Genomic DNA, 21,050 nt, shown 5'->3' on the forward strand with positions numbered 1-21,050 from the left:
TGAAATTCAAATGAAACTACCTCCCAATTTTGCCTCATTCCAATTGCATTTCATTTCATGGTGGACCCAAAGTGGCACCCACCTTCCTAAGTCAAAATCACACCAAGGAGAGGGGCCATGATTTTTGGCATTATAAACTTTTTTTTTTAAATATAAAGAATGAAGTCTCCTTTTAATCTCCAAATAAATGACTTAGGAAGAATATCACATTTTGCACAATTTTCCATAGCATCAATAAGTTTTTCCATAGCATCAATAAGTAATAAAATAATTAAATAACAACCTTAGGATAAGGAATAATATTTAATTAAATTTCTTATAGTTCCAGTACTGATTATTAACAAAATCCAGAGGAGGCTGAGCGTTGAGGATCACTGAATTGTGCTGGGACAGGACCAAATCTAGGACTGCCAAAAATAGAATGCCCTAAACTGCTACTTACTAAAAATAGTAAGTCATGAAATAATGCTCCAAAAATCATTATCTTTGCAACCGGAGAAAGAGCTTGGTGAGCTTAGCAACTATGTACCATCCTGACAGCCAAACCCTAACTTACTAAAAATAGTAGGTTCGCATTCCACCCCTGACAAGCCTGGTCGAAACTCCAAGGAACATGGGAACCCTTAATTCACCTTTCCACATAGCCTATGGGTCTCTGAGATAGGCCAATGGACCACTGAATGCAACATCACAAGGAAGGGGACATTACAATCCACCCTTCCCAAAATTGCTTGTCCTCAAGCAATCGCAAGCCAGGATGTTGTAAAACCTCCTCATTCTCCCAAGTAGCATCCTCCACCAGTAAGTCCTTCCACTTAACCAAATACTCTCGGATGGTTCTCCTCCTCAACAATCATTCCCTGACATCAAGGATGGCCTCAGGAACTAGCAACAATTCTCCCTCTTCATCCAAAGGAGGCAAATCAGGAGAGACTATCACATTGTGCCCAAGTACCTTTTTGAGGCGTAACATGTGGAAGACATTATGGACTCGGCTACTCTCTGGTATCTCCAACTCATAAGCCACAACTCCCACTCTCCTGATGACCCTAAATGGACCATAAAAACATGGCTTGAGTTTTTCTGCTCCACTCTTCTTCAGAGTAGATTGTCTTAAGGGATAAAGTCTTAAGTAGACCATATCATCAACCTCAAATGAGCGCTCAATACGCTATTGATTAGCATACAACTTCTTTTGGTTATGTGCAATCTAGAGGTTTCCTTCAATGTCTTCAGAATGTCCTGACACTGTTGAACCATATCCCTAATCTGAGGTGCTCTACTATCTCCAAACACCAAATCAGCAAAGCTAGAGGCCTCATAACTGTAAAGTGCCGTGAAATGAGACATCCTAATGGACATGTGATATGTGGAATTGTAGCAGTATTCACCAAGATGTAGCCATCTTACCCAAGCCTTCTGTTGTTCTGAAACGTAGTTCCTCAAGTAACCCTCTAACCACTTATTTACTATCTTTGTTTGTCCATTTGTCTGGGGATGGTAACGTGTGCTTGGGGTTAGCACAGTACCGCATAATCTGGAAACCTCTTGCCAAAAGGAGCTTAGGAACTTGTTGTCCCTATCACTCACAATATTTTTAGGCAGCCCATGTAGCCTAAACACCTCACGGAAGAACAAATCAACAACCTGAGTTGTTGTAAATGAGCTAGTGATGACAAAAAAATGAGTAAATTTTGTCAATCTATCCACCACCACATAGATACAATCCTTCCCACTAGTCTTTGGCAACCCAGTGATGAAATTCATAAAGACACTTTCCCATTTTTGACTGGGAATTGGCAATGGTTGCAATAAACCAGCAGGTGTTGTGTGTTCATCTTTATTCTTCTGACAAGAATGGCATTCCCCAACATACTTCAAGACATCTCTCTTCAACCCTTTCCAAGAGAATCTCTCTCGGATCTGCTTGTAAGTCTTGAAAAAACCTTGGTGGTTAGCAAGGGGAATGTCGTGAAAAGTCTGCAAGACCTTCTCCTTCAACTTCGATTCAGATAGAAGAAGGATCCTTCCCTTATACAAAATCAATCAATCAACCAAATTGTACTTTTCATCATGAAAAGTACCTTCAACAATGCTGGTTGCAAACTGATTTTTGGCATAATCAGTAAGTAATTGGTCCCTCCAATCAGAAATAAGCTCACATATAGAGCCTAGATGGGGTCTCCGTGAAAGGGCATCTACCACTATGTTGTTCTTCCCTTTTATATACTCAATGTCGAAGTCATAAGCCTAAATCTTACTAACCCACTTATGCTGCCTTTCATTCAAATCTTTTTGGTGCATGAAATGCTTAAGACGGTTGTGATCAGTCTTAACAATGAACCTACTTCCCACCAGGTACTACCTGAATTTCACAAGGGCATGCATTATGGCAATCATCTCCTTGTCATAGATTGAATATAGTCTTTCAGGCCCTCTCAGCTTTCTACTTTCAAAGACAATAGGGTGCTTGTCTTGCATAAGAACTGCACCAACACCTTCCCCTGACGCATCACATTGTAGTTCAAAAGGCTTGGTGAAATCTGGTAAGGCCAAAACCAGGCATGAGCTCATGATTTCCTTAAACTAATCAAACACTATTTGTGCCTCTGCAAACCACTCAAAGGCTCCTTTCTTAGTGAGATCTATGAGGGGGGTAGCCAACTAAGAATAACCTTTCACAAACCTTCTCTAAAAATTGCATAGACCCAAGAATCCTTTCAAATGAGTTATGTTCTTAGGTGGTGGCCAATCAAGGATAGCTCTAATCTTTTCAGGATCTACCTTCACATCCTTTGCACTGATGATGTGCCCCAAGTAGATAAACTCCCTCATTCCAAACTCACACTTAGATTCTTTGGCAAACAATGATTCAGACTCCAGAATGCTAAGAATTTCATCTAAGTGTTGCAAGTGCTCCTTCCAAGACTTACTGAGGATGAGAATGTCATTGAAGAATATGAGCACAAACTTCCTCAACTACTTCTGAAAATTTCTCTTCATGCAGGACTGGAAAGTGGTTGGAGCATTAGTCAAACCAAAAGGCATGACTAGAAATTCGAAATGCCCAAAGTGGCATCTGAAAGTAGTCTTCTCCACATCAGAAGCCCTCATTCTGATTTGATGGTAGCCCGATCTGAGATCTATCTTGGAGAAGTACATGGCACCATGCAGCTCATCAATCCTCGGAATGGGGTACTGATTATTGATGTTTTTTTAATTTAAGGCTCGGTAATCCATGCACATACGCATGTTCCCATCCTTCTTCTTCACCAATACAACAGTCGAAGCAAAGGGGCTCTTGCTTGGCCTAATGTAACTCATGTCTAGGAGCTCCTTAATGGCTTTCTCAATCTCATCCTTCTACTTATTTGGGTAATGGTAAGGAGTAATCATGATAGGCTTAGTACCCTTTTCCAACTCAATGATGTGTTCAGTATCGTGCTCAAGAAGCATACCTAGGGGTGGAGTCTCAAACACCGTGCTCCTCTTTGAAATCAAAGCCTGAATGTCTTTAGGATAGCTTCTCCTTTCTTTAGATGAGTGGGATGGCATGACCATATACTCAGAAGATCTTCTAAGTGGCGGATTTCCAAAGACCTTGCTCTTGTCTGTAATTAGAATTTGAATATCAGTAGTGTAGTTGCCCTTGTCTTCTAATGGTTTTGATGGCATTAACACACATTCTTCTACCCACTCTACTTGGTAATGACGGATCGGCCTCTCCATCCTCTTCAAGGATACAATCTGAGGACCCCCATTAGATATTCCTCGCAAAACCACCTTCTTCCCTTCAGTCATGAACTTTAACTCCATGGTTTTCAAGTTAAGAGTGATCTCACCAAGAGATCGCAACCATTGAATGCCTAGGACCACATCATCGGTCCCTCCAATGTTGACAACATAGAAGTCATCCTTGACTTCATAAATACCAAGCTTCATTGACATGTTCGACACCATCCATTTACAACAAATTGTTGATCCATCAGCCACCATGACCTTGAAGTCTTCAACATCATTAGTGATAAGACCTCTCTTGGCAACAATCCTAGTATCAATGAAGTTGTGAGTTGCGTATGTATCAATTAGAGCAACAAGTTGGTGCTCTCCCAATGCTCCTCTAACTCTGAATGATTCATTCTTGTGGAAGATAGAGAGTTGGGCAACTATACCCTTATCATCTTGATCACTTTCAGGCCCTTCTGGAGCTTATTCATACTCACTTTCCTTTGAATCAAGCTGTTGTTCTAAATTTTTTAGAATCTGATCCATCAGCTAAATATGCTTCCATTTGTTGAGCATTACCCTTTCCATGGCATTTATGACCCAGAACCCAAGGTTCCTTGCATGAGTAACACAAATTATTCCTTCGAAGTTCTCGACGGAGCTCATCATTCATCCAGCGAGGGAACTTCTTAGGCTGATTAGAAAATTTCTTCTTGTCTTTACGAAATGGGAAAGGCTTTGACTAAAATTTAGACTTAGGGGCAGCCAACTCCATGCTTCTAGCCTTCTTGATTGCATCAGCCAAGGTGGGCGGGTCAAAGGCTTTTACCCAACCTCTCAATGGTTCTTCAAGTCCTTCAGTGAACAGGACCACTAGTCTTTTCTCTAAGATACTACTAACCATAACTGAAAGATTCTGAAATTCAATTATTAAGGTGTCCACAAAACTCTGTTATTTGAGTTGTGCTAGCTCTCTAAAATTCACCTCCAGATCCTTGGTATCAAATCGTTCTATCAACTCGTTGGTGAATTCAGCATAGGTATGGATCAAGTTGTGACCAAGGGTGATCAACCCATGGTACGACCATTCATGAGCAGCTCCATCTAGGTGCAAGGTGGCGAACCTGATGGCCTCTTCTTCGGGCATGGGTCTCAAGGACAAGTAGTTGTCCAACTTCTGCACCCAAGCTCTAGTCGTGCTCACACTGCTTCCATCAAAGTGTGCTAGAGTGACCTTCCCAAGGGCCTATTGAAAATCCCTAGGAGTGGAGTAATGATTATCATATCTCCCTTCCCTTCTCTTCTTTTGATTCATGTATTGGTCAAGAGACATAGCATTTCGAATCTCTTGGGGAAATGTTGCATACTCCACAAAGTTGGCCTAAATCTCCTCAGCTACAGGAACTTCTACTTCAGGAGGTGGTGTTTCCCTTGGAGGGAAAATAGGTTGCAATGGCCTAGTCACCGATCCAACAGGCATTCCATTACCATGGCTGCCATTGTTGCTGCCATTTCCATTACCATCGTAGTGGAAGTACTGCCATTATTACCACTCATATTCTGATTTGGATCTTGATTATGCCCTCCTCTAGCACTCTTCCTAAAGGTGGCTATCATCTAGGACATTATGTCCATCATAGTGTCGAATTTCTTCTCTATTTTTTCTATAGCCATAGTTGTTTCACTTTGTCCAAAAAGTCTTTCCCAAATTGAATCTGTTGAGTCCACTGAATCAACTTCCTTATCTCTGTTTCTCAAGACTTCTGAAAAAGTCTCTTCAAGAGGCACTGTAGGAATCTGATACTGTTGGCGTCTATGTTCTTTGTTGTAGTAGCGGATGTCTCTGTCATTCATGGAGAACTTTGTTTACCCTAATTTCACAAGCTAGCAGGAAAAACCAGCTCTGATACCACTGTAAAATCCCCTCTTATTTTTTCTTCATTTCAAGCACAACAACATTATAATGCACCCGTTAAAGTTAGGAACTACAATTCCAATGCCACTGAAAGGTAACCCTTCCACTTTCTAATCACCAAGAGCCCAATGTGGGAAGGTGAGAGCATATGGTGACAAGGGGTTCGTTAGCTTTCTAATCCACTGGAAATTACAATGCAATTACAAAACTAGGCGGCAAGCCACCCCTTCCACTTTTCAGCGGGATGAAGAACACAAACTTGGTGGTAAACCAGCCAAGGCAACAAAGCATAATAGAACCAAATCACTCTACCGCTTATGCAGTAGGAGGACTTTTAAATGAAACTTTCACTCAACTGCATATCTCAGCGGGAGAACAATATCACTCAACCACTTGCTTAGTGGGAGGACAAAACTAAATTACAAACATACAGGCAACTAAGTCATCCTCTTCCACTTGTTCAACGGGAAATACAACATAGAATGAATTGGTCAGTACTACTGAAGCAATTCTTACAATGATAGAAATGTGAAAGGAGATAGAGTGAAGTACATATCTTATGAATTCACTAACACATTCTAACCAATAATACTACTCATTGTTCTGAAATCAAATACAAGGAAAACGTAGAACCAGTCATCCCGAAACCCACTAAATTGCTTGTAACTCACTCAAAACCACATAGAATCATGCCAAATCAGAAGCAAATGAATCGTATGACATAAGCAAACAAAACAATACCTCAAAACTACAACTGAAGAGCACCAACAACAATGCACACATCCCAATGCAATTTTGGAAATGGCATTTTTGTTGAATAGTTCAATTTACAACTAAAAAATGGAGAGTTCTCCAAATGTCATGCTAATATAGGAGACTTATCCTCTCTCTGGTACGCTTCCAACAAACCCTCACCCAGAATGATGCATTCAACACACAAGCAGCTACGAGCAAAATACACTTTTAGCTGACACACACCAACAACATCAGAAAACCAGCAGCACACAAATCTTCACCAACACACCCAAAAATCACCAAAAATCTCACAACTACACACCACAGCTACGAGTGATGTCTCACACTTGAAACCGAAAGGAAGGATCTAGGAGGTATTCACCCTCAAAGAATGTCTAGAGTCATTCCGACAGCATAGCGATATATTTTCTCTGGATACCCAAATGAGGAGCCCAACCTCTGTTTATATAGCTTTTCCAATCTGAAATTCAAATGAAACTGCCTCCCAATTTCACCTCATTCCAATTGCATTTTATTTCATGGTGGACCCAAAGTGGCACCCACTTTCCTAAGTCAAAATCACGCCAAGGAGAGGGGCCATGATTTTTGGCATTATAAACTTTCTTTTTTTAAATATATAGAATGAAGTCTCCTTTTAATCTCCAAATAAATCGCCCAGGCATGACATAAGAAAAATATCATATTTTGAACAATTTCCCATAGAATCAATAAGTAATAAAATAATTAAATAATAACCTTAGGATAAGGAATAATATTTAATTAAATTTCTTATAGTTCCAGTACTGATTATTAACGGAATCTAGATGAGGCTAAGCAATGAGGAACACTGAATTGTGCTAGGACAAGACCAAATCCAGGACTGCCAAAAATAGAATGCCCCAAACTGCTACTTACTAAAAATAGTAAGTCATGAAATAACGCTCTAAAAATTGTTATCTTCGCAACCAGAGAAAGAGCTTGGCGAGCTTGGCAACTCTGTACCATCCTAACAGCCAAACCCTAACTTGCTAAAAATAGTAAGTTCACATTCCACCTCTGACAAGTCTAGTTGAAACTCCAAGGAACATGGGAACCCTTAATTCACCTTTCCACATAGCCTACGGGTCTCCAGGATAGGCCAATGGACCACTAAATGTAACATCACAAGGAACAGGACATTACATATTCTTCCTAAGGAAAAATCTATTCCTTCTCCTAAAGATGAGTCCATTCCTCCTCCTAATTATAAAAAAGCTCTTCCTCCTAAACATCAATCTATTCCTCCTAAGGGTATACCTATTCCTCCTCCTTGTGATGAACCCGGTCTCCTTCCTACACCTCCCATTCCTCCTTTATATGGTGTGTTTCCTCCTCCTTCATCTTACAGAGAGAAGCGATCGGCCTCTCCTATTGTCCAACCTAAAAGACCTCAGGCCATTCATCCTTCCCTAAAAGAAGAGACAAAGCCTATACCTAATGAACATAAACCTTTAACCAAAACTAGATGAAATCGTTGTGCGAGAGAATGTTGACGAAGACGTCGTGCTAGAGCTCGTGAAGCTATTTCCCAAACCATTTCTTCTCCTAAAACACCAACTATTGACAAGATTCCATTTTCTCTTAAACAAGATGTTCAACCTAATTCTCCAAGACGCAAAATGTTTAAAACAAATGATCGTTCAAGTTTTATTCTTATTAGAGATCCTATTCTTATTAATCTTGATGAAGAAATAAGTGAAAATGTTGTTAATAATGAAAATGTCGATCCTAATATTTCTAATGATGAGTATGAATATATTGATGTTGACAATGATTTATCTGAGAAATTTTTAAAAGCATTAATCCTAGCTCCTAGCAACAAAAAAAGTGACTCATCATTAGAGCATGGTCCTTGTTTGGAACTTGTGATAGCTCCATCTACTGTGCTTGATGTGGCTCCTCTTGCATGTTGTCCACCTTCCCAAAATAATGATCAACAAAATCAGGGGGAGGACGACTTGCTTTATTAGTTCCCTTCACACCATAGATTCTCTTTCTCTCTCCTCTTGCTTATTTGTGACATTCTTTTATTTGTTTCCCTATTCTTCTATTTATTGTCCCTAGTGTTGTCTACTTGTGGACGATGTGAAGTGTTGAGATCTCTTTTGGTCTCTTCCATGTTGACTCAAAAGACACATGTGTTCCCTTCTTCCATGGTGGTTTCCTTTCTTTGGGGGATGGGTACAATTCTATGCGCACGCACACACACACACACACACACACACACACATGAGTTATCATAAAAATCATACTAACTCCCAAGTTAGGTGAAATTACCTCATGTTTTGGGATTTGTGTTCATTATCCTTTGATTTATCCTCTGTTGGGGGATAAATTATTGTGATAACATGCTTGTCTTTATGGGTGTATCCTACCTTAAATCAACTGCTCTCGACAAGGCATGTGCAATCGCTTTAACGTGGGGGCATGCACTTCACTCATGATTCTCTATCTTGATACTTAAAGTTACTTAGCAAACTTTGTCTTTGCTTTGTAATTTTTGGTGCTTTTTATTTTCATGACACTAGTTGTAGACATGGTTCTCTCTTTCTCTCTCATGATCTTCCCTTTTACCTAATCATTAAAGTCATAAGATCCTAAAGTCCATTGGGGGCTTAGTGTATTTTTCCTCTTTGATGTGGTGAAAGTCTTTCAATTTGAATTCTTTGTACTTTACCATGAGTATTTGTGTAAGCTCATACTCCTGCTAAAGTGGGGGCTAAATGTAGCATCCTAAAATTGCACCCCTTGCAATTTCTGACTGCATTTGGGTCTTCGCCTTGGTGTTTGCACCCCTCGGCTTGATCGGAGACTTGATTATGCTCACACATGTCAAAATATTCATTCAACTCAATGATGCACCCAACTGTCGCCTTGATCCTGCCCCAAATTAGCACAGGACCTGGGCGTGGCACCTCGGTCCCCCTTAATGGGGACTTATCCTTGGGCCCCTCCCCCTAACCTATCTCAAATTTGGATTGGGAAAACCCCCTCTATGTCAGCTCATGTCGTAAAATTAATTAATTCATCCTACTAGCAAGTATATAAGAGGGATTTCCCCCCTCATTTGATCATCATGAAATTTAATCAAGCATCTGAGAATTCAAGAGATCAAGCATTAGAGCATTCAAGAGCAATTGAGCATTTTTAGATTTCCTTCAAGCCTCAGAGAAACAATAGAGTCAATAATTCAAGCATTGAAGGGATTGTCATTCTAATTCATGAAACCATCATTCCATGCAGAGGTAAGCAAAAATTCACAAGGAGGTATAAGCATTTAATTTGTAGTCAATTCAACATCCCCTCAAAGAGGAGGATTCCTACTTTCAACCATTTCAATTACATTATTTCAACCACTTAGTTAATTCCAAAATCAAGGTTTGACCTAAAGGCAAACCCTTATTCCCAACACATTTCCCTTTCCTTTTATGTGCAAGAAGCAGGTGCATAGCTATACTTATGGAGTTAAGCTTTATTTGCAAAGAGGAAGAAACCCTTTTCAACGCGTGAAATGTTCGGAGGACCAAGAGGGAGGGCGACCTAGTCTGGACACACAATCCCTGCTACTTTTGACAAATTTCATAGAGAAGCTTTGAATCATCTCAAACTTCTCAGATCTAGGTGCACAATGAAATCCTGAATCTATAGCTCACTAGTGACTGAATCTAGTGGATTTACCCCCTCTTTTGAATATAAAGGCATCATCTCCCCAAAGCAAAAAATAGGTGATTTCTCCTTCTACCTTGCAAATTGCCAAGTCACCTAAATTTTCCCCTTTACAAGAGTTGCAGATGCAATGGCTACAATAACCTCTCTCCTCAATCTTCCACAAAACTCAACACGCTACGAGTTCTTGATGGTATGATGAAAGAATAAGTATCTGGTAGATTACTAAGAGGGGGGGGTGAATTAGTAACTAGAAAAACTGATACAAACTTCCCAAACTCAAACTTAAACTCACAAAGTAAACTTATCAATGAAATACCACTGTCAAGATCAATACTCATAAGAATACCAGTTGACTATTACAACAACTTAACAGTAAACAACACCAAACTTGTAAACATCCAAATGCTTCATTTCTCAACACTTCTGGTTATCATGCCTTGTTAGAAATAATTAATCAAATCAATCATAAGATCATAACCACAAAACATTCACCACATGACACAAGTATTTATACGTGGAAAACCAAAATAGGTAAAAACCACGGTGAGATGAGACTCACAAGAAAATATTTGAACTCTTCTGAAGTTCGCCCTATTAGGAGCCTAGCCTGTTAAATTTTTTACAAAAGTCTTGTTAAGAACTGATCCTGTTAGGAATCACCTAATTAAGGGATTGACTACAAATGCCTTGTTAGAAGAAAATACCCTATAAGGAGTAACCTCAGTAGAGGATTTGAAAATCCAATCTAATGGACCACCTTGTTAGAGGATTTAATAAGTAACCAAGCTTGTTAGAGCTTACCCGGTTAGGGAAATTTCTATAATTGTCAGAAGACAACAGGAGTTTCTTGATCTATTTGAATAGCACTACATTTGCTTGATCAAATCTATTAAACTTCTATCTGCCTTTACTCAAACTACAGACTCATTCTCCAGTTAGGCAACCACACACTCAACTGATTTCTGCCAACTCTTGCCAACACTAAAACAAAACAACTTCATCGACCTTGAATACAAATCAATTAGGTCGGTAACACAACAAAAATCTAATCCTCTCATCGAGATTACAAACAAGTCGATACAAGCATAACCATTGGATTTCATAGCAATCTCATCACATTAATCAAGAAAACCTCAACCACTCCTTGATTACGGGTTCATCGAGCTCGGTAACTCATCACGCGCTTTGCATTAGATGCAATACATTTTGTTCCTTCCCTAGACAAACAAATGCACCAAAACATTTTGAACTTGTCTTCATACAATGACCTTATGTTTATGTGTCATCATCATTACTGCTCAACATCAGATCATAAACCAACATAACCAATTCAACAACCTTAATCGGTTAGGGTTTAACAAAAACAACTGGTAGTGTTTACCGGTTACATAACATAGAAAGGGTTTAACCTTTTACTCCGATTACCGGTTCAACTCATAAACTTACATACCAGTTACAAGACAATATCAACAATAACAACAATATCAGCAACATCATTAATATCATTACTGGTTCAATTGACATCAATGACAACATAACATATCGTTAATGCAATCTTCATGCAAATGCCAACAATCTCATTGTTTGGCATTGATGGCAATACAAAATATCAACACCATTGCTTTGTTGTTGCGATTGTGAATAGGAATCTTGGTTTACATTACCAAGTATTCACATGCTCTCTCTGTCTTCAGTCTGTCACTGGTTTTCCTTCTCATAATCACATAATTCTTCTCCCCCTTTGACAATAATGCCAAATTGAAAGTAAAACATGTAATATCAAAATTTCACTGTGCATCAACAACATACTACAACTTGATGCTCCCCCTGTGGAATACATCCACTTCTACATCAACCCTTGTAACATTTTGCAAGTGTTTCAGGGACTGATGCAGTCAACATCATGTTCAACTGACTTCATGAAGAGGGACAACCCCTAACTGACTTCTAAGATACTCAAAAGTAGTCTTAGGCAAAGGTTTGGTAAAAATATCTACAAGTTGTTCCTTGGTAGAAACATGCTCTAAGATAACATCTTTAATCTGAACTTTTTCCCTGAAGAAATGATACTTCAATTCAATGTGCTTGGTTCATGCATGCAAAACAGGATTCTTAGAAATATTTATGGCACTTGTGTTATCACATAAGATCTTTATAGGTTCTGAAATCTCCATCTGAAAACCTTCCAAAATGTGCCTCATCCAAATAGCCTGTGTGCCATTCATATAAGTTGCAACACACTCAGCTTCAGCAGTAGATTGTGAAGTGCAGCTCTGCTTTTAACTACTCCATGAAACAAGCCTTCCTCCAAGAAAAAATGCTCCACCGGTTGTACTTTTCTAGTCATCAATATTTCATGCCCAATCAGCATCTATGTATGCCTCCAAATCAAAGTTTCCTCCATATGGATACCATAATCCATAGTCAATAGTACCTTTTAGGTATCTAAAGATTCTCTTGGTTGCTATCAGGTGTGTCTCCTTAGGATTCTTCTGGAATCTAGCAATTATGCCAACTGCATGGGCAATGTTCAGTCTGCTGTGAATAACATAGTGTAACTTGCCAATCATTGACCTGTATTCCTTCTCATTAATAGACTTAGATTCATCTTCCTTGGACAACTTACAATCTATAGCCATTGGTGTCCCAACTGGTTTACAGTCACTCATGCCAAATGTCCTCAAAACCTCTTTCACATACTTAGACTGTGTAATGAAAATACCATTCTTCATTTGTTGTATCTGCAAGCCTATGAAATTTTTTATTTCCCCTACTAAAGATATTTCAAATTCATTTTTCATTTCATCTGCAAAATTGTTTCTCATGACATCATTACCTCCAAATATAATATCATCAATAAATACTTCACTGACCAGTATTTCATCTCCTTCAGACTTGAGATATATGTTACTATCATCGCTGGTTCTCAGAAAGCCTATCTTCATTAGATGTGTATGAATCCTTTCATACCATGCTCCGGGTGCCTACTTTAATCCATATAAAGCCTTATGCAATCAGCATAAAATGTCTTTCTCATCAATAAATGCATAACCATCTGGTTGCTCTATGTATACCTCTTCTTCCAATATCCCATTCAAAAATGCAGACTTAACATCCATCTGATATACCTTGAACTTCTTTATGGGTTGCAAATGCAAGTAAAGTTCTGACACCTTCTAGTATTGCTACTGGTGCAAAATTTCACCATAATCTTCTCCTTCCTCTTGAGCATAACCCTTGTGCACTAATATTGGCTTGTTGTGAACTACAACACCATCTTCAATCAATTTGTTCTTGTATACCCATTTAGTACCTATAACATTCTTATTTATCGGTCAGGGTAATAGGGTCCAAGTGTTGTTCTTCTCAATTTGATTCAATTCCTCCTCCATAGCTTTAACCCAATAATCATCACCAAATGCCTCCTTAGCAGTTCTTGGTTCAATGGTGGAGATCATGCAAGAATTCTCTTTGATTTTTCTTCTAGTTAGTACTCCATCATCCTTATCTCCAATAATCTGGTTAGGATTGTGATTCAGTCTCACATATCTAGGAATAACATGATCATTTTCAGGTTTAGCTTCTTCTTTGTCATCTTCTTCTGAATTTATTTGTTCCGATTGGACTGTTGCATCAGAATTTGCTTTGCCGATTTCATATTTCATAGTTTCTAGTTCTAAAAATAAAATGCAAGGATCTTCATCCTTTTTCTCTGAACTAGTTCCTTCTGAGACTTCAGGAAATTCATTCACTCGAACATCAACACTCTCAACAATTCTTTGTGTTTGGTTGTTAAAACATTTGTAGGCCTTACTCTTGGTGGAATAGCCAAGAAATATACCTTCATCACTCTTAGCCTCAAATTTACTAATGCAATCACCTCTCTTAATAAAACATTTGTTCTTTATTTTCTCACATAAGGGCGGGATTGGATCACTATCCTATATCCTTCACGGCTTACGCTAAAAATAGAAAAAGACACTTCCCTTATAGATTGAGAGAATGTGGACTAAACACCCAGATATGGAAAGCAAAATCAAGGAATGGTGGCAGGTCAGAATTGAAGGTAATGCTATATATAAAGTGGTCAAAAAGTTGAAGTTTGTGAAAGAAAATGTTAAAAGGTGGAATAAGGAATGCTTTAAGAACATCTTTGTTTTGAAACACACTATTCTTTCAGATCTAAAAGATATTCAGGATGATATTAAGAATAATGGATATACTAATACTTCAAGAGATGTTGAAGATGAAATTCTTATGAGATATCATGACATAATAGCAAAAGAAGAAACTTTCTGGAAACAAAGGTCAAGAAATGTTTGGTTGAAGGAAGGGACAGAAACAATAAATGCTTTCATATGTCCACTTTAAAACATAAGGCCATCAATAGAATATCACAGATGAGATTCTGAAAGCTGTCAACTCCTTTGAAGGTAACAAGGTGTCACGCCCGAATGGTTGTCCCATGTTCTTTTTTTCAAATGTATTGGCATATTGTTGGAGATGATGTTTCCAGAGTTGTGAAAGAGTTTTTTGGTGCTAGAAGAATTTTGAAAGAGATAAATGGCACTTTTATTGCCCTTATTCCCAAAAAGATGGGAGTCGATTCCATGGATCTATTCAGACCTATAAGCCTTTGCAACTCTCTATACAAGATCATCTCTAAGGTTCTGACTTCTAGAATCCAGAAGCTACTTCCTTCTATCATTTCTCCTCAGCAAAGTGGTTTTGTCCCTGGAAGACAAATCTTGGATTCGATAATTTCGGTCCATGAAAACATTCATTCTTTGTCTAGTGCTAAAAACCAAGCCTTTTGAAGCTTGACTTATCCAAAGCCTACGATAGAGTGGACTAGGATTTAATGATGAAAGTTCTTTCGGCTTTTGGTTTTTGTTCTAGAATTATTAGTCTTACTAGGCAATTAGTCTCTTCGGCTTCTTTTTCTATCTTAATTAATGGGTCTCCTTCCCCTTTTTTCAAGTCCTCAAGGGGACTTAGATAGGGAGATCCTCTATCTCTGGTTATTTTTATTATCATGGCGGAATATCTGGGGAGATGCATTGGAAAGCTAGTTGAGAATGGGGAGTTTTGTGGATTGAAACCATCTTCAGTGGATCAAGTTTGCTCCCATCAGCAATTTGTGGATGATTCTATAATTATGGGGAAGGCTTCAGTGCAGGATTCAAGGAGTTTAAAGAAAGCATTGGATAGTTACAGGTCAGCTACTCGGCAACTTATTAATTGGTCCTAAAAAGTTTTATTTACTTCATCAATACTCTAGAGAGAAGAAATATTAAAATAAGCAACATTTTGGGGTGTCAATTGGGGAGTCTTCATGCTTCCTATTTGGGGATCCCCTTATGCCAAGATCCTCCCGATACTTTCTGGGGAGCTTTGGCGGACAAATTCCATAAGAAGTTAGCAGGTTGGAAGGGTTCTCTTCTTATCCAAGCTGGTAAGGTTCAGCTATTGAAATCAACTCTTCAAATTATTCCGCTTTATGCCATTAGCCTTTTCATAATTCCTACCAAGTTTGCGGAGGCTATTGAAAAAATTCAAAGAACTTTTTTGTGGACAGGGGTCGAGGAGAAGAAGAGAATGAATCTGATTGTGTGGGATAAAATTTGTAAACCAATAAGAAAGGGAGGTTTGGGTCTAAGAAGAATAAGAGACATGAATGAATTTCTTATGGCCAAGCAAATTTGGAGATGGTATAATAACCAGGGAGAATGGAAATTGATATGGGACAAGTATAAAAGGCAATATCCTACACTTCTAAGCTTCCTCAATGTGGAAGATATCCCAATTGGATCCAATATATGGAAAAATGTGTCTAGAACAAGAGATCTAATTGCCAAAGGTGTGAAATGAAAGATGGGGAAAGGGAACCTTATCAAATTCTGAGAAGACTCCTGGTTGCTCGAGTCCCCTTTGAGTGAAAGTCCTTATTGGAGTAGATTTCAGAACCAGTGCAAAAAAAAATAAGGCTCTATGGTGGGTGACTATGGAAAGATGGACAATGGAAGGATTTATCTCAAGTTGATCCTTCCTTGGGATATCTGAACAAAATAATCAACTCCATGGTTGTGGTGGAAGATGAAGATCAATTAATCAGGAAACTCACAGCAAATGGTAAATTTCTTGTGGCCTCTCTTTATTATCAACAATTTTCTAAAATGGATAGTCTTTGTTGGGCTAAGGCTTGGGTGAAAGGCCTAACCCCTAAAATTAATATTTTCTTCTGGACAACCCTTCAAGATAAAATTCTAACTATTGATAACCTCAGAAAAAGAGGTATGTGCATGCCTAGTGTTTGTTTTCTTTGTATGTAGAATGAGGAGACCATTAACCACCTGCCCTTTCATTGTCCCTTCTTTGCTGATGTCTGGGGAAGATGTTTCGATCACTTCAATATCAGTTGGAGTTTCCCGAAATCAGTTCAAGAGGTTTTTAATTCTTGGCAGCACCCATCAAGGAATAAGTCTACTATTTTGTTGTGGAAATTGGCTTTACCCCATATGTGTTGGGGTATATGGAAAGAGAGAAATGAAAGAGTGTTCAAAGAGAAGGTGTCTAAGGCTCAAATTGTGTTTGAGAAAATAAAAAGAAACATATTGGAAAATATTAATATCATAGGTGGTATTGCTAATCCTCAAGACAAGGATGATCAAATAATCTTCAAGAAGTGGAGATTTAAAGGATGAGATCACTTTCAGACTAATCCTAGAGAGGGTGTGAAATGGGAATGTCCTCCAAATGGTTGGATGAAAATCAACTTTGATGGAGCTTCAAAGGGCAACCCTGGTATTGCGGGATGTGGTGTGGTCCTATGGGACGAATGTATTATGCATACCTATAGGAAATCAGACTAATCATGTTGTTGAGGCTATGGCAGTTTATCATGGGATGGTCCTAGCAAAGGAAGCCAACTGCACCAGAGTTTGGTGTGAAGGAGACTCTTTGAATATAATAAATTGTTTGAACAAGGAGTTCCCGCCATCTTGGTCAATAAACAACACTATTAAAGCAATGAAGAAAATAAGTGACACATTTGAAATGTGTGTTTTCACACACGTGTATAGGGAAGCAAATTTGTGTGTTGACTAAGCTGCCAACCTGGCCTGTCAAATGGAGGAAATCATTACTATTAATGGTGAGAGCGAACTTGCATGTGAAGCGAAATCCTTGCTCGATCTAGACTGTATCCAGATGAGGCAACGTGGCATCATCAACCATAATTTCTAAATGCTTCTTCCACTTATTTCGATGCAAGTTTACAATGACGGTGGTGAGTGTAGGATTTGAGAAATACAAATCCACAGAACCCAAAAGAAACCTGCATGCAGAAACCTGTCACAGAGAAACAGAGAGAACGAATACAAGGGTTTTGGCTCTGACAAAGAGAAAAGATGTATTATCAGAAAAAAAATGAATCAAGAATATGAATAATACAAGAGATCAATCCTTATAAAGGAGATCAACACCAAAAGGAAAACCTAACCCTAAGGTGTGAGCATTTAATAATTAAATATTAATTATTAAATGACTAATGTATGCATAAAGAGAAATCTTAAGAGGAGAGCAAAGTTAATTAATTACTTTACTCTAACACCCCCCCCTTAAGATGAGCTACAATGCAGCTACAAACAATGCAGAAGAAAGCAAAGGAACTATAATGCAAAAGAGGGTCCCAGCAACAAGGCCTGATGAGGTACCCAAATACAAGAAAATCTCTATAAAGTGGAGTAAAGGAGAAAACCCAGTGGGAAAAAACTCCTCTCCAAAAAGAGATAAAGAATCATGCTGAAAAGAAAAACATGAAGGAAGGAAGGCCTCACTGAGACCCCCCAAGGACAACTTCCTTCACCCCAAGCATTGAGCGCAACTGAAGATAGCGCGGAGATGCCAAAGGTTTAGTGAAGATGTCAGCAACCTGCTCCTCTGTAGGAATGTACTCCAAGATGAGAGAACCATCCTGAATCAACTGCCTGATGAAGTGCATGTGGATTTCAATGTGCTTTGTCCGCTGATGCTCCACTGGGTTGCGTGAAATGTGAATGGCACTCTGGTTGTCACACCAAAGAATAGTGGGACAACTCTGTCATCGACTGCCGAAGCCATAAAACCTCCTGACTGGCTAACACTGCTGCACGGTACTCAGCCTCTGTAGATGATAATGCAATAGCAGATTGCTTCTTGCAAGACCATGTGATAGGACCAGAACCAAGGCAAAAAATGAAGCCAGAAGTAGACTTCCGATCATTGACATCACCAGCCCAATCGGAGTCAGTGAAGCCAATGATGTGAGTGGATCCTGAAGAGTAGTGAATGCCATAATGTGTGGTGCCCCGAATATATCTCAAAATACGTTTGGCTGCTTGCCAATGGCTCTCATGAGGATCATGGGAGAACCGAGAGACAAGGCCAACCGCAAAGGAAAGATCAGGACGAGAATGTGTCAGGTACAACAGACTGCCAACCAACTGCCTATATAAAGTGGGGTCTACTGAAGGAGTAGAGCAAGTGGAAGACAAAACAACACTTGACTGAAATGGAGTGGGGGCAGACTTGCAATCAAGCATGCCAAATCGCTGAAGCATATCAAGAGCATACTTCTCCTGAAAAATGGAAATCCCATCCGAAGACTAAATAACTTGTAGACCCAGAAAGAAGTGCAAGAGACCAAGATCGGTCATCTCAAACTGCTCCATCAAAGCTCTCTGAACACTCTGAATCATGGAGGATGAGCTACTTGTAATGATGAGATCATCTACATATAGCACTAGAATCAAAAGATCACCCTCCTGACGCTGAATATAGACTGTGTGATCGGAATGACAGCGTGTGACGTGCGAGGAAAGCAAGAAGGAGTCCATCTTCTCATACCAAGCCCTGCTTGTTTGAGACCATACAACGAACGACGAAGTCTGCAAACCAATGAAGTGTCCTGCACAAAACCCTGAGGCTGCTCCATATAGATCTCCTCATGTAGGTCTCCATGCAAGAAGGCACTCTTCACATCCATCTGAAACACTGTCCATCCCTGTGAAACTGCAAGTGAAAGTACCAGGCGTATAGAATTCATCTTGGCGACAGGAGCAAAGGTCTCAGAGTAGTCAATACCCTCTACCTGAGAAAACCCCTTCGCAACAAGACGGGCCTTATACTTATCAATAGAACCATCTGCAGCATACTTGGTACGATACACCCACTTGCACCGAACCAACTTTCTTCCCTTAGGAAGAGGACAAAGATCCCAAGTATGATTCTTCATCAAAGAAGAATACTCCTCATCCATGGCCCTATCCCACTCTGGGTGTCCTGTCGCCTCTGAAAACTTTTGAGGATCATCTGAAAGGGTATGACTCAAAAGACTAGAACCAGATGTCTGAGCACGAGTGCGACGAGTATCTGAAGGATCACCTACCAAAGAACCAACTGCATCAACAGTATCACGGACCCACTTTGGCAAAGACGGAGCAACTGGTGGTGGTGGAGATGGTGGATCATGATCTACATCATCCTCAAGAGATAAGTAATCCTCAAGAGATGAAGAGGAAGGAGTAGGCAATGAGGGAGAAGCTGGTGATGGAGAATCCATCTGAGGATAGCACTCATCAAACTGGACATCCCGCCGAAATAAGACCTCTCTGGAATCAGGATCAAACAACCTGTATGCCTTAACATCCTCACAGTAGCCAACAAATATGAGTGGTCGGCTCTTCCTCTCCATGGCTATCCGCTGAGCATCAAGAATAAATGCCCAAGCCTCACTACCAAAAACTCGAAATGTAGAAACCACACTCCCAGTAGCCACAACCAAGTCAGGATCATGAAGATCTCGAATAACCACATCATGTGGAGACAACTCAACTGTCTTACCAGAGCCAGAGTGGCAAATCTAATAAACGGATAGAAGGTTTGTCGAAATGTCAGGAACCAAAAGCACATCCTGAAGACAACCACCATCCAATGAAACAGTCCCTGAACCCTAAATGGAAAGTTGTGCTGAGTCACCAACTGCAATATGTCTAGTGCCTGTAGGAGCAAGAGCGGTGACCAAATCCTGTGTGTGTGTCATATGGTGAGAGGCACCAGAATCTAGAATCCAAGTGGACGCTGAGGACAATGCTCGTGCAGAAAGAGCATGACCTTTCCCTATGGGCTGTGAAGGAGGCTGTGGTGCACTGATATTATGCTGCTGCATGGCTTCCTCCAAAGCCTCTAAATGTTTCCAACACCTGGAAACGGGATGTCCTTCCTTGCCACAAAAACTGCAAGGATCACCTGATTTCTTCTTAGTCTTGGAGGAAGACTCACCAGACTTTGAAGATTTGCCCTGTTTAGAATTGGACTGTGGTTTTGAATCAAACTTAGGTGGTGGCTTGGAGTGATTCTCACTAGCCTCTTAATCTTTCTTAGGCTTTGGTTTCTGCTTCTGTTTTCCTTTGGAGGGCTGGGCTACCAATGCTTGGTTCTGTGAACCTGAAAGGGAATCCAACTGCTTAAGCTTAGCTTGCTCACGAGTCAGACGATCACAAAAGACCTCAAAAGAAGGCATGACATGGCGAGCACCCAAGACATCCATGGTGGAATAGAAGGTCGAAGAGAAGATCTGAAATGGACCCCGAAGCTTGGAGAGAATCAGGAAAATGCACTCTGTATCAGTCTTAGTCTTACCACAACCCTGCAAGATTGATCTTTGCTGTTTGAACTTCATCAGAAAGTCCTTAATAGAAGGAAATGAATCAGGTACCAAGGAAGTTAACTCTGCCTCAAGCTGCAAAGCTCTAAACTCGTTGACAGTACCAAAAAGTCCTTCAAACTTGATCCAAATGGCTCGAGGAGTGAGACAACCCTCAAGATGAAACTGAAGACTGTCGGAAATGTGTAAAGCCATTAATCCCATAGCCTGATCCATATTGTTCCTGTGCTGCATAATCTCAAAAGGACGTGTCAACCGAGG

This window comes from Cryptomeria japonica, chromosome 9 (genome assembly GCF_030272615.1).
Source record: "Cryptomeria japonica chromosome 9, Sugi_1.0, whole genome shotgun sequence".
NCBI classification, from domain to species: Eukaryota; Viridiplantae; Streptophyta; class Pinopsida; order Cupressales; family Cupressaceae; genus Cryptomeria; species Cryptomeria japonica.